Consider the following 16952-nt stretch of genomic DNA (forward strand, 5'->3'; position numbering starts at 1 on the left):
GGGCTAATCCGCCGTCTGTGTGTGTGCGTGTGCACGCGGCGTCAGGTCAACTGGAGTAGTGCGTACTCCCGTAAGCCCTCCGCGTCGTCAGTTTTTTGAGTGTCTCGGTCCGTGCGGTGGGCTCTACCTCGCGCTGGCTGGCTGGCGAGGCTCGTCGTCCTCTATTACACACACGTTATTATTATTATTGTTATTATGCCGTCGTCGCTGCAGCAGCGTACCGTTTCGTTATATTGCAGTGGTGTGCACGCGTGCGATAATTACTGTTATTGAGTAAGTAATCGTCGTCACTGTCTATTTAACGCCGTCGCGGTATGTGATACGTACCTACCACACAATACAATATTACTATATCGCATCGTACGTATATAGAACACACGATATAATATTTTGTTATTATAATATGCGATATTAATAATAATAATATGTTTCGTTGTTCTTGTGCGGCGCGCGTAGCCGTGTGGCGCTATTTTTAACGATAATAATAATAATAATAACATAGTGTCGCGAACCGTCGTGCGCGAAGGTATATCGCCGGAAACGTTCGTTATTGTCAGTAAGTTGTATGCTTATATATAATAGTATTATGATGCGGTTGGCAGGCGATCCGTGTGGCGTACCGTCACCGTCGCCGTAGTGGGCGAGACGCGACGCGGATAGGACCGCGACCGGTGAACGGGTCAGAAGAGGAAACCAAAACCGAATATCACCGGGACAGATCGAACACGGCCGTGGAAGTCAATAGGTTCGTCCGGGTGCTATAGCCGGCCGTCGACGATGCCATTCGGCTGGTCGCCGGGCAGCAACGATACTAGCACCGGGACCGATAGCGCCTGCACCAGCACCAGTGGCACCGGCGGCAACGTCGGCGTGTGCGGCGAATGGAGTACGGCCGGACAGCGCGACGGCATCGCGTACAGGCCGTGTGTACCACGTACGCGGCACGTCATGTACCTGAAATCAGTTGACAATCCTATCTGAATGATCCAGCGCAGCGGTGTCTCAAAAGGTAACACGTAACCCGTAGACGATCCTTACGCTCCCCCACCCAGGCCAACACCGCCACCTGGTCATTCACAGCCCGTCCGACACCCCGCACCGGTCCTCCGCCCCACATGTACACCGACCCACACACGCCCTACAGTCGTCTACTATTATACTCTTCTGCTCCTTACTCGCGCGCGCCACCCATCACCCACCCCGCCGCTACGCGCAACCGTCTCACCCACTTATTCGTTGTGATGCTCTCCCTTCGCTACCCTTCCCCGCGCCCGTTCCCCTCATATATGGGTACTCCACAAATGCTTCCCCTTCGCCAAAAAACGGCAGCACCGTGCAACGCGCCGCGATTAATTATATACCCATCGCATGCATAGCTTTTATAAACGTATACATTTTAATAAATGGTATAATCATTTCGATACGATTTAGAAATGCAATAATATCATCGATATGATAACGTTTTGATCGTGATTGCCCGTCACATTATTGAAAGTTGTTGATATAATACGATTATAAGCTATACACATTATATAAGATTAATTATACATACCTATTATCTAAACGAGTATACGAAGTGTCTTGTTTAGTAAAATTAAAAAAAAATCCACATGACGTGATAATAGATTATAGTAATTATATTTATTTGTATTTAAAAAATGAAAACAATTTGAACTATTTGAATTAGGTAATGGTTTTTGCAGTATAACGAGGGTGCTGCATAAGTACATACCATAATAACACTTACATCCGATTTATATTTCAATAATTTTTAACGTTACTTAAAGTCTTAAAATGTAAAAATTATGAACCTAAAATTGAGAACATCGTCCAATAATTAATAAATATAAATAATTATAATTGTGTTATTGTATTTATGTAGTTCACACATAAACGTTTTACACCTGTTATTTAAACGTACCTACATTTTAATTTTAATGTAATTGTCATAACGATTGAAACGTATTCATACTATTTCTCGGGGAACATATTTTTCATAATTATGTTAAGTGTTCGTATCGTAGATATAAAATAATGATTTATTTTTATGCACAATTTTCTGGTCTGACAACAAATATGTACATTTAAATTATTATATACGCTTATACATGGCACTTCATATTATGAAACTGGACAGTTGTAGGTACGGAAAGAGATGTCAGTTGAGTTAAATATTTGCATATTTTTTATTGATTCAGGTTGGTAAAAAATAATAGCGCATCAATATATTGTACATAAATATCAGCATTTTTTTTTATTATTATTATTTTACTGACTGTATTGACTAGCGTAAATAATATTTTATTTTGCAGTTGTCTACGTGTTTTAGGATTTCCCCGTTTTTAGATTTTATTTTTACTAAAAATATAAATTTATATTTTTTATACTATAATATTTATTCAGAATACGAACACCCCATTAAAAATATAATTATTTAGAAAAAAATTTATATTTTCAAATGTAATTGTAATTGATAAAATGAAAAAATATATTTTTAGCTTTTATAAAAGATCTTGATCGTTCTAGAGAAAATCAAGCTTTGTTAAAAATATTTTTAAATATTTCTTATTATTTAACAAAAATATTTGAAGTAAACGAAGTGAGTTGAATTCTATTTTGTTTATATTTTTATGTTTAACTTTGTTGTAGTACTATTTAAATTGTACTTTTATATTACCAGACTTTTAAATTTGTTACCCTGTGATTTAAGGTCTTATAGTATTAGTATAGTTGCATATATTTCCTGGTTAATCAAGTAGGTAGAGGATACTAATTTATGTATATAACGTTTTTAGGATTAATACAATACCATGCAGCTATTAATAGTTTTTAAATATTTGTATTTATTTAATCGTTTTATGAAAAATATTAAAATCTGTACAGTATTTATTTAAATAAGAGTACTACCATTTGCGTTGTGAGACTTTAAATCAGTATGGTGGATTACATGGTGTAGTATTATTGGAACTTAAGAAAATGAACGAGCTTTTAGGAGTTTTGTATTTGCGGTACATGGGTTTTAGTATAGTATTTTAAATTTGTATCTATATTTAAAAAGCATATTATATTGGTATTTGCTATTTTTTGCCATTACGTCAAATCATGAATTGTTTTTTTTTTTAGTTATTGGAATATTCTTGTTATTCTTATAAAAAATGTCAGTATATATTATAAACACTTAATTCGAATAATCCACGCATTAAAAATTATATATATATGATAGGAATAATTTAAAATAATTTAAGTAAAAGACCTTTAAAACTGGAACCTTATTATGGTCAGTTGTGAATGTTGTGATTGTTGTGAATTTAGGGTTTTAAAACATCGATAGGCACTTATCAATTCGCCACCCTTTTTACTCCATGCCTCATGCTTACTAGTTACTTTTATAGTTTTATAATAAACATATAACCTTATAAAATATATATAAATATAAAAACAGTTATATTATCATTGGTTATGTATAAAAAAAACATCTTTAATTAATATTAAATTATAGTTTATATATCCTTTTTTTTAATCTACAAATTAATAATATTTAAATTTTATATTTTTTTCCAATAATTTTTTCATCTATAAGTTGTGTATAAATTAAATCTTCAATTTAAAGTATGTAGATAAAAAGTTATTTTTATTATTCAATAATGCCAAACAATTGAGTTTTCTGGTATCTATTAAAGTCGACCTTAAAGTAAATTTTTATTCGTATGACGTATGACTCGTATGAGGCAAGAAAAATAAAGTTTAGTCGTGTATGGTTAGAAATCGGTGTACAGATATATATACTTATAATATATACCCGTCAATTAGAAAATCTTGCATTAATTTAGATACATTTATTAAAATTGGCGTTTAGATGAGAAATACATTTAATTTGTTTGTTTGAAAATTGTAAATACTAAATAAGATCTATAATGTATATATTTTAAAGAAAATTCTTTTTGTATACAATTTGACATTGGTATTATTTTCCTATCTCCAAAATGTTGTCGCTTAAACTTCTTTCCGTTTGTAAGAAAAATCACGTAGGTGTCCACTCTTATTTATTGGAACTTGCGGACTAAAATATGGCGTACCAACTTATAATGGAAATTAATTTTTGATATATTTTATTCAATTTCCAAAAATATTGTAATGATAATAAAGTGTATTGTAGCCTATAAATTGTATAATTATTGGTTTAATTTTTGTAATTGGAAAATCGAGTAACATGGTTAGAACTTCAAAAACTTTGTCATAGTATAGCATAATGACTATACGTTGATGTATTTATAAATAAAACAGTATTTAATTAAACGCTGTGTACTTTCAGTATACATTTTACAATAAAAACTGATAATATATTAATTCTTTATTAAATTATAGGTTGTTGTTAATATCGTAATTAAAAGTGGTAAAAAAAGCTTTGTCATTAAAAATGTAAAACATTAATAATTTAATAAAATGGAAAAAGTTACTTATTATTAACTATTATTATCCATAACACATTATAGTGAACATTGTATTATTTTAATTATTTTTCTTCGGCACAAGTCACTATGTATATAAATTTGTGAAATACATTATCTGGAATAAAATGTGTGAACGTTACAGACAGAATAAACTAATAAATTAATTGAATTGTATTCATGAAAAGTATTTATTTTTTAAGTGCGTTTTAGGCATAAAACGTTTTAGTATAAATACGAGTCGGACAATTTCAACGATAAAAATCTAATATGTATATTGTATATAATATATTACATTTGGGATAATGACATATCGTACTGGTGACTGATGGAAATGTTTATAAAGATGATAGATTAGATTAGATTTCACAAAAAGAGACCAACAGCTTAAAAAAAATTGCTGAGAAAAAACGTGAAGATAAAGAGATAATTAAAAAAAAAAAAATATGACTGTGGCACTTGAAAAGTTTCCCCCTCTTAATCATTTACTTTCATGAAAACTAAAGTAAATACTTTTTTTTTAGGAAAAAAATACAGTTAGTAATAAATGACAATAATTTATCAAGTATAGTTTTTATTTTTTTTAATCAGTGTTATCAAACTTGAGGATCAAATAGATTATATTTCTAATTTGATCGTTATTATTTATCAATTTAGTTTTAAAATGTTTCATTGAATAAGTATATATATATATATTAAGCAAACCAATAATAAATTATATTATATAATTTTTTTTCTTTTCGTATAAGTACCTATATATTTGATTGATGTTGCATCTATCTAATTCATTATTTTTTCTGATATATAGATTTTGAAACGTTAAAATAGATGGATTTAATTATATAAATATTATTGTACAGGAAGTGTGGTTTATACTACATGTTGCTGTTAACGATAGTAATTTTGTATATTATTTTTAAATGGAATTCGCACCCACTATTAAAACAATACAATATATTTAAAAAATAATAATTATTAATTATTTTACAAATCATGATAAACTGATAAAATTTTACTTTAAAAAAAAGAATTTACCTAATATATGTTTGATTACAATAAAAGTTAAAAAAATATAATCATAATAAAAAAATGTACTATACTAGATAAAAGTAATAACTAGTGAATTCTAAATAATTAACATTTACTAACATTTATTGAACATAGATTAATCATAAAAGAGTTGGTTCTATTTTCACCATGATTAGTATTAATTAATATTTAAAATTTTTAAAACTCAATGTTATATCGCAATTTAAATAATTTATTCACATAATATGTTTTTACCAACGTAAATTCATTGGTACTTTAAAATTATACACGGGAAATGAATTACATTTCAATTAAATTTAATGATTAATTATTTAAAATGAATTTGATATTCATTCAAATAACTTTTTTTCATTTTTAGTTTAGTTATAACTTTAATAAACATTTTTATGTTTTTTGTACTCAATGGAATTAACAAATAATTCTATTTTTAATAAGTTTAAAATATAAATGTATTACCAATTATATTATAAAACATTTTACGACAATGTATTTTTTTAAACAGAACATAACTTCTTGAGTGTATACTGTTTATTTGTTTTTATGTACAGCTATTGAGTATAATATAATAATAACGATGATCATTTTTCCAGGTGAAATTTTTCGTTGAAATTAAAATGGATATCATTAAATTCAAGTTGAAAACAGAACGACTGATAATTTAAAGGGTTCGACGAAAACATTTTTTACAGAAGTTTTTTAAGGTCATAAATCACGAACTAAAAAACTACATTCAATACAAATCACGAATGTATAGTATACGTACAATGCTCTTGCTTTTTAGTTCCACGTCTCTGAAGGGACATTATCGATCATGTTCTGTTCACTGTTGTTTTTTTCACACGATTAACCACCCCTTCGTTTATTTTTTATTAAATGCATACAATTTTATGACAAGAAATGCTTTCCATTACGCTTTTTTTATAATTAATTGTTACAAATTTACCAACAATCTTATTGAGGTAAAAGAAACTTAGTCATTTAACTACCTATAATAGTTTAAAATTTTAATTTAGTAATTTTAATTAAAAATTAATATTTATTAAATTAATCTAGTAAAACGTGTTCTAAAATTAGATTATACATAATTAGGAAAGCGGGCAACGGTTTATTTAATTTAATGTATACGGCATGGTTATTTTAAAGGTAAATACTAATTTTCTTGTTAAGTATGAATATTTCTGGAAATGATTTTTTTTTTTTTAATAAATGCAAGTCATAAAATAACATTTTTGAAAATTTTTTTACTATTATTTATCAAAATCAGTTTTTAATTTTATTTTCTTTAATGGCCGCGTATAATTTCAAATTTATATTTTATATTTCGAAGCAGAATATTTTCCTGACAACTTTAATATATTATTATAAAAGTTGAATTTCAGATAAATGTTTGATTATTTTTAATTAATAAGTATTTAAAAATGTTTTTAGTGGTAAGGAGTTATAAATGGTGTACCATAAATGTTGGTTTGCTATATTCATTCAGATTTCAAATTGCATACATTGAAATTCTGAAAAATATTTTAGTTTTTTTTTATTTGTTACATGAAATATAGAAGGCACAATTATTAGTCCATAAGATACAGCAAAGATATATATATATATTGTACACGAACAAAAATCAATAGAAATAAGTGGAATAATGATGAGGAAAAAAGCCGAACATGAAAGACATTTACAAAATAGATTTTTATAATTTGGAATATAAAACTCAAAATGCATGTTATCACTCAAAATTATAAAAATTTAATGTTTCTCAAATTCGTTGTTAAAGCAATTCCAAAAAATTAATACTTTTCGAGAAAATGAATATTTACTTTTTAAAAAAATAACGCTATACACGGGGAAAACTAAATAACTAATACTTTTTCATATCGATGGTTATTTAACTAGTTCTATTGTATAAATATAATATTTATACCTTGAAAATAACCATGATGAATTTTCAGGCTTTCATGAATATATTATATATTTATACTAATAAGCTGAATTATTATTCAGTAATGTATTTAATAAATAAATATGTATATATATTTCTTCACTTAATCAAATATATTTATTATGTCCCAGATATATAGATTTTGTATAGGTATTACTAATAAAATTATTATTTTTTTTTAAAATTCAATAATTAATGCTTTGCATTTTTAACATATAATTATTTAACGTACCTACCTATGTATCAAAAGTTAATTTTACTTTTTGATAAATGTTTTTCCAACCCATTCATTTTGTATTCATAATCTTCAAAGTTACTGATATGATAGCTATTTATTATGTAGGGTGATTTATTAATAGTGTTTAATATTTAATTATGGATAGAAATAAAAAATAGTAGAGATTTATGTCTACAACATAACACAAAATAACAGAAAATACTTATAATTATGTTTATTTTAGAAACAAGCAATCTGAAAATAATAGTTGCATCACAACATTTTAGAAATTGTATTTTATTGACGTATGCCACTGTTAATTTGTATTGATTGATAACATAAGGTATTTATATCGTATTGCATAATTTATTAACTCGGTAGTTAGAGATATTATTATAGTAATCTAGAAAGAGTTTTAAATCGTGAAAATTTATTAATATGGAAAGATAGAATGTCAGGTTCCTGTTTACAATTATTATGTATTGTACTGGAATAACACAGTTTTTTATTTAGAGTTCTAATAGTCATTTGGCTATCTAAAATTTAAAGAATGGAGTATAACTATTAAAGTGTTTTTATATGAGAAATTATTCAGTTCCAAATGATATTAATATAATATAAGTATATTATTAGCATTTGTTATTTATCATTATGAATGAAAAACCGTTTTATATAAAATGTTATTATATTAATTAGATTATCTAACTAAAGGAAATACAATTTAATTTTCATCATACTCTTTATGTGACTGCATTTTTCCAGATTCTGTGTCAAAACATTTGGTTTGGCCTTAATATCAAAAAAATTTAAGTATTTATATTTAAATGTTTACTTTTATTATTTCAGGTTTATTATCTAAAATTCTAAAATATAACTTAAGTAGGAATTTATTTTGATTGTACCGATTGAGGACATTTATATGTTTTTACATTACCAATATTTTATTTGTTACTGAATAATATTGAAGGAAATATCGTTCGAGTTCGCTAAAACACGGTTTTAATAACACAATAGCGCTGTCTTCCATAATTCTATATAATATTTGGAATCCAATAAAGAAAGAAAATTAGAAATTATCTAGGGCGTAATAGTACATATTATATTATGGAAAAAAGTCGAAATCAAACAAATCCCAGAAATTCCAAGGCAAAACGTGAATTGACCATAGCACTTGGGAAAACCTAGTTGTGATCAACATAATTTTGGTAAAACCATAGCAACTACATATTTCACATCGGGAATTATATTATTTTTTTTTTAAATATTGAGTGCATATAAATAACGATAATATTAATATACTTGTATTATACTATAATTAATAGCAGTACAAAGTTTATATTAAAAATTAAAAAAAAACTCATTAAGTTTTCAAAAATCAATTATTATTGAATAATATATTTTATTCAGATATTTTATTTATTTGGATTAAAATAATATTATATTATGTACTATATTTAGAAATATTATAATATACTCAAGTATAGAGTTTCTATGGTTTTACTCAAATTATATTGATTACAACTATAGGTTTGCCCGGGCAAAAGTCGAAATATGACGTTTTTCCTAAGTACCATGGGTAGTTCACGTTTTGACCGGGAATTTCTGATGTTTGTCCGATTTCGACTTTTGCCCGTATCATACACGTATATTATTTCAATTACTATAAGACCTCTGAGACCTCAGTTGTACATTTCGTATTCGCTAGAACACAGAGGTACATACACTGGCAGTTGTGTATGTGCCTACGTGCGTGCGTGCGTGCGTGCGTGTGTGTGTGTGATATAAGTGATATAATATGAGTGGCGTGCGTTAGTGGGGTGTGAGGCGTTTGACGTACGTGTGATATCGGTACAGTGTAGATGGCATAGAGAGTCTAAAAGAAATTATACTTGACACACCAGAGTCCAGTGATCGTTGCACACAATAGATATTATTATACGTATTTATGTATTATTATTATTTACAGTGTAACATATAGGTACAATGTCGTTGCCGGAATTGATCGGAAGCGTTTTTTGGAACCCCCGCGGAAGTGCCGGCTGGCTATATATAGGTGGATATAGTAAATAACCGGGTTATGTTGTGGGCAGGTACGCCCGGGGCGGGACTGGGTCCCCGGCATATTGATTGGGGGCCCGGTGGGTGCGCACGCGCGCGCCGATCACCGTTGTACGGTCATTCACTAAACGTCGGCTGGGCAGCTACCACCACCACCACTGCCGCAGTCGTTGTCGTTTCGTTTAAATCTACTACGAGACACACCCGACCACTCGTGCGATCGACGAATATGCTTAAAAAATGTCTAGTGATTTCTAAAAATCAAATGAAAAACCCAAAACTCCTGGAACCCCATTCGAACAATACGATGAGAACATGAGATCATAATGTTGTGTTTGACTATACGTTTTGACTCTCTATGAAACGACAAACATTATTGTGCAATTACTAATACTAGTTGCATGTTTTTCTTTTTTTTATCATTCCATGCCCATCATATAATACGAATTAAGCCATTTCAGTATGATATTTACGATATTCATGTACACATTTCATTTATATTCAATAATAATGGTCGAGAAAATTCATCGTGACAAATCTATGTATACGTATATGTGACATCGTTCTTACTTCTGCAAAAGGAACATTGTCTATGAGGTCTCGTAGAGCGTCTATGTAGCATCGTCGGATTATTGGTTAATAATTATTGAGGTTTTTAGGGGATGTTTTAGAGGCACCAATTTTCTGGTGTAATAGTACGTGAGATGTCCGAGTGAAGCGATTCGTTTGCAGTGCTGCCAGACGTGCAGCGGTCGGATACTTTTTAACCTTATGGTATTTGATAATCACGATGGCGTGATGGATATGATAATTCTAAATCACGAATTGATATAAATGATCATTGATAAATGTAAATTTGACATCCAAATGTATTCTAAAAACAATTTTTGAACTTATAAAAATTAAAAAATTAAATCGGTAATAGGTTTTTATAGTGTAACTTGTGTATCTGTGTATGTGTATGCACGTATAATGAATTACTGAACTGTTATTTATAATGCCATGTGTATTGCCGATATAAATAATTAATTTATTTATTATGATACGTATTTTTTGTAGACTGCAGTTTAAACTATAAAATAAAAATATTATAACATTAAAACTATAAAATTGTTTACAGATGCTCACAATTGATTAAGATGTGACGGCGATATATATAGGCAATTTCGGTACACTCGTGTGTGTAGATACTCGACTTATATCGAGATATATACAATGACATCTGATAATAAATAAATGCATCTGCTCACCTTTTCTGATCTCAATCTAAAATATAATATTTGGAGTACTAAAATCAAAAATTTGAAATAAATCTCAAATAAGTTATTTGAAAGATCACAAGTGATTTTAATATTGACTTTCATCACGCCTATTACTATTTAAGTAGTTTAAAACTACAATATTATTACTATTAGTTATACTGTTGAGTAATGACTCTTTACTTATGTTAATATCAGTAATGAACGTCTTATAATTTCAACAAATATTCAATAAATAACAATGTCTTTAAATGTCATATACATATAAGTTATTAATAATTAGTCATGAAAAAAAATATTTTCAACTTTTAATCATTAAAACCTACTTTGGTAATTTATGCTATATATAATTAATCATCTAATAATATCCATTATATTGCAATAGTAGTATATAGTAATGAGTATAGTTGTATAATATTTTGAATTTGAGTAATATAAGTTTAATATTCTATTAAAAACCCATACTTGTAAACTAAACGTTATCATAATGGTATAATATCTCATATAAAAGAAAATACGTATTTTTAGTCAGGTATAATCATGTAAGTATTAAGTATTGTAGTTAATGAATTATAGTTAAATAAATACAAAATAAATTTCAACTTAAATTTAATGAATATTTTTAAAGAAAGATATAATAATCATGCTTAAAATGTTAACATGAAAAAAATATTTAGAAAAAATATTTTAATAATTTCATTTCTGATCTCACTTATACACTTTTAATAAAAGGTTTTTAATGGTCAATATAATATTAAATTCATATTAAAGTACGTACTGTGTTTAGAAGTGGTATTTAAACTCTAAAAGATGGAAATTAAAAAACAATTGTATTTTATAACTATTATAATATACTGTACTTCGTGTCTTATGGAATTGAATCGATTTTCGTATTAAAATTTTAAATTTAAGTAAAAAAATAAACATTTAACAACAAACTAAATTAGTTATTGTATTTGATTTTGAGCAACATTTACAATTTTGATCAATTTTTTTAATTTTCTCGAAATATATTAGGTACTAGACATTGGTTATGTTATATAAGTTTATATGCTATTTTTGGATTGCAAATTAAAGAAAGTGTTTTAAGTGTTTTTTACTGTTTTTAGACATACCGAACAAAAGTACATAATTGTAAATCCAATAGCTTTTACTATAATATAATACCATTAATTTTAGATACGAGTTTTTAATTATTTTTAAATGTTTTGAGGCAGTACGAATATATTATGCTAAGTTTTAATATTCGAACATTTTATGAATAGTCGTTATTCATAAATCTAGACAATTCGTAACGTTTATTGGTCAAATCCACAATTCATTGAAAATTATACTTACTTATTATAATAAGTATGTTGATAATTGATATAAGTGATATTACAGAAAACAATTATATTATATCATACTAATTTTAAATGCGTAAGAAAGTAAGAACTTGTAAATGAAAATTATTGACGAATTTTTTTTTGAAATGTTATATTTAAATACATCAACTGTGCAATATCCGTAGTTTCATTAAGCACGTTCACGTTTGAAACCTTAACCTATGCAATATTTTTTTGAAAGAAAAATATTAGTAAACGTGGTTTTTACAGAGATTTTTTAAAGAGATTTTTTTGAAAATACTTACAAACTTATAACTTATAATATAGCTAGATAATTTAAAACACATTGATTTATTTGGTATTTTATTAAAATATGTATTTCAGTAATTGTGTATTATACAGTTTACAAAAAATTAATAATCTATCTCAATTACTTTAATTATCCCATCTCTTTTTTTTATTATCTATAAATAAAACTAATTAAGGGGAAGCTTGAGCTTATTTTTAGGTGGTTAAACTAACAACTGTATCACAGATTTATAAACTAAAAAATAACTAAGTGTAACATTTTATAACTTTGTAATTTAACATTTATACTTCAATATATAAAATTAATTTTAAAGCTATAGAGTAAAAAATATAAGATTACAAAAGAATATATACGTAGATTACATATCTATTATATATTATATATAAATAAGTATGTTATTTATATAAAAGTATATAAATGATGGGATATAAATATAATATTATAGTTTACTATATTAAATTATTTTATTGCCTTTATAATAGAAATAGTTTTAGTTTTTGTAAAGAGCAAAAAAAGCTATTTGTTTTAAAATTATGTGTGCTTTTATTTTGTTTTATTTAAGATTATGTTTTTGGATAAAAGAAGTTCTTCAAAAGTTTCATATAGTTTTTCTATCGATTGAAAGTTGATGGTACAGAGATTATGTTTTAGAAGGTCATCTTAAAAATGTCCCAGTTGCTTTCAACCCTAAAAATATTTTATTTTTGATTATAAAATTATAAATAAAGATTGCCATAAAAAAAATAAATCATCTAAAAAAGAATTGTGAATTTCTTAGAATAAAGTTTAGTTATATATAAAATATAATAAATAATATTGGGCGATTCACCAAGCATGCTCGCCACTTTTTTTTCAATAACGCAATTATTTATAGTCCAGTTTTTAGAATTTTAAATATACTTTAAAATTATATTTACGAATCCTTGAGACTTTGACCACTCAAAGAGTATCCTGTGGTGATACAAACTTCGGTTTTTCAAACGAGAATCCCCTTTTTATTTTAAATTATTTAGAGGATAATTTTACAAAAATGTTGATAAATCTAATTTAAAAAATTTAATCAGAGTTTTAATATGATGTTTTGAAAATGTTGTTAGCTTTTATTAACCCATCAACATTTTATGATTTATAAAAATATTTTTTAACTCATGTGTAATTTAATACCTTAATAATTTCTAAGACGAATCTGTAATTTTATTAAGTTTTTAAATTTAATAAATTCTATTATTACTGTAAAGTTTAGTTAATTCATCATCCATGTCCAACTGATTATGAAAGTAGTTAATAGATAGTATAATTTACTATAAAAAATGATATCGTACCAAGTTTCTGTTCCAATCTTCCATTGGAGTTTATCTGTTTAGTTTTTTTTTTAAAGAAGTTTTTTTATAAAAGTTAATCGGAAAAGTTTGTTGCATTTTCAGAAAACATACAATTTTTGTATTTTTTAATGTTAACATTCTCTCTCCCTAAATATTTAAACAAAACGATTAACGTTTAAAATAAAAAATTTAAAACTATAAAAATTGTATTTTGATTTTATTAAATCAGGGTTGGACGACGAGTTGAAGTAACAACCTTAACATTGCCCACTAGTTTGGGCTGTTCAAATAAAAATATTCACTCGTCATTCGTTAGCAAAATTGTTATCATTTTTATGGTTATAAATTAGATGTTGGTTTAGTGATTGTTTGAAACTATAAATAATTCAATATAATGAATTTGAAATTTGAATAAAAGGTATATAATATTATGGTGAATATTAGATGGGATTATTTTATAAACAAATACTGTTTTTGATTAAAGTACTAAACACTATGTCTAATCAATTAGTTTATTTAACAAATGACAAATGATTAATGTTAACCTTAAAATAGACTTAATTGAATTCATTTGATAGTTAATGCTAAGCGTATTAAAACCATACATTTTATGTTAGTTTAAAAAGACAAAAAGAGATCTTAAAACAGCTTAAGGTCTAACTGTGGTTTTATTTATTTTATTTTTTTTACTATTATAAGTGCGTTAAGAAGGTACATTGTAATAATTAAAATTGGATTCAAAAAATAATAATTATAACAACTTCATAATCATTTAATATTGATTAGACTATGAGAATTAACTTTTTGTTTCTAATGATTTTATACGAAGTTTATTTTTATAGAAATTTGATTTACATCTTTCAAAATTTAATAACCCAAATTTGAATACAATTTTTCTTCGTTTAAAGTAAAGAAAAATATGACATCTGTATACATTTCAATAGCTAAAAATAAAGCCTTTTAATATTATTTAATGAATATCCTTATTGCTATTGTTAAATTAATTTAATAATTAGTAGGCAACATACAACTTTTTACTCAATGGCGTAGATTAAGAATCACCAAAACCAATTAAGTAAGTACTAATACTCTATAATTTTATTCTATTACTCATTCGTCTACAATCTACATGACTAGTATCTTTGAACTATATATTATATATTAAACTATGAAATTATAAAAATACCTATATAATGAATTACAAACTCAACACAAGTTCTTAGCTATTAATATCGGTAATAAATAACTTACTGAAATGGAATTCTACAAACAAATTTATTTTTAATAACTATTTATCATAAGAATATTATTAAGAACTAGAGTCTTAGTTAAGTTATAATAATACTATGTACAATAAAATAAATAATATGCCAATTTGAAAATCAATAATAAAAAATTTGTATTTAATAAGCAAATGTATTAACCATATATTCAATTTATTTTAGTAATGTGTGTTAGCATTTTATCATGAAAAACCTAAAAAGTAACAGGTATACAAATAACAAACAGTTATATGAATTTGCAATAGATAGGCATTTAATATTTATATAACATATGAGTATATGACTTATAATTTATAAATTATTATACATCGGTTCCATCATGATAATATACTTATTTACTTACCTACTTAGTTCATAGTATGAATATTCAATATAGTAACACCACATAATTTATATTACTACTATTTTTTTTTTTTTTTGTTTATTTCAGTATGTTTTAGAATATTATTTTTATTTTAGTATTATTAGTATCGGACAATACTTATTAGATCACATATACATATATATATATATATTGCATAATTCATATGTACTCTACACATGAGCCTCTACTTGCCTACTCTACATAGCATTTGTTATTACTGTCATAAAAACAACAGGCTTTGAATTTGGTCACAATATTGTAAAGCTCTTATCTGATCAATAATATTAATTAGTATTTAGTAATGATTATATTGTAATATAAATTAATTTTCGAAACATCGTCAACAGAAATAATTTATAACTAGGAAGATGTGAAGTTGTCTCTAATTTTGGTTATCGTAATGATTAAGATAAAACTAATAGTAATATATTACATAGTAATTATATAAGGTAATAGTAATATATAATGATTTATTTTTTTATAAAATAACTATTTATGTATTATCAATATATTATTATTTATTATCATATTATTTGTATCAATGGATTTAACAGATTTAACATTAAAAAATAGGTAACTCAATAGATAAAAAAATTAAAGCATAAATTATATTGCATGTTTTTAATTAATTTAAAAGTTATCGTAATTAATATCAATATATTATAATTTATAATTTTATATAAATTATACCAGTAAATAGGAATAATAGTGCTTGACTAAATAAATGTTATGTATATAATAATATAATGTAGTATGTTAAATGTTTACCCTTTTAGACCCAAGTTAACTTTTACCGAATTAAAATTGTTTTTCTTTTAGAATATTTCTATTATGGACTATTATCCTCAATACATAATAATATTTAATAAACTCGGAAACTATTTATTCGAGAATTATTTTGTTTTGCATTCTTAATAAAATTATCCGCTGAACGATTTACATTGAAAAAAATGAAGAGGTTAGCATTTGAAAAAAATAAGTTTGCATTGCCAAAGGGCATTCCTTAAGTGACATAAAAAAAAATTTAAAAATAATTTACAAATATGATCTTTAAGTTTAATTAAAAATTACAGAAATTATCTTTCAATAATTGCATAATTAATGAAAAATGGAAAGTGAATACGCTTGATGAATCTTACACACTTAATAATAATAAAAAAGACTTAAAATAAAAAATTCATAAAGAAAATATTAAGTTTATGTTGAAATATCATCACTTTATTATAATTTATACATCAAAACTAAGTGTATTAAACAATACACTTGATAAAATATGGAATAATATATTAGTAAAAACGTTAATTATTAGTTAATGGTGACATTTATAATATATAGATTTACTATAAAAATGTAAAAAGGTTATTTTGGTAATAGTATTGA

At 25.8% G+C, this 16952-nt stretch overlaps 1 protein-coding gene across 1 annotated transcript in view; it reads left to right on the forward strand.

Annotated features, from left to right (window-relative positions):
* Positions 1 to 16952, forward strand: part of LOC132929666 (regulator of G-protein signaling 17) — a 28860-nt gene continuing 11908 nt past the window's right edge. Inside the window, exon 1 of the mRNA XM_060995175.1 lies at positions 1 to 1009. The gene's annotated coding sequence lies outside the window, so the exon portion shown is untranslated. The remainder of the gene's footprint in view (positions 1010 to 16952) is intronic.

Source organism: Rhopalosiphum padi, chromosome 4 (assembly GCF_020882245.1).
Source record: "Rhopalosiphum padi isolate XX-2018 chromosome 4, ASM2088224v1, whole genome shotgun sequence".
Taxonomy (NCBI): Eukaryota; Metazoa; Arthropoda; class Insecta; order Hemiptera; family Aphididae; genus Rhopalosiphum; species Rhopalosiphum padi.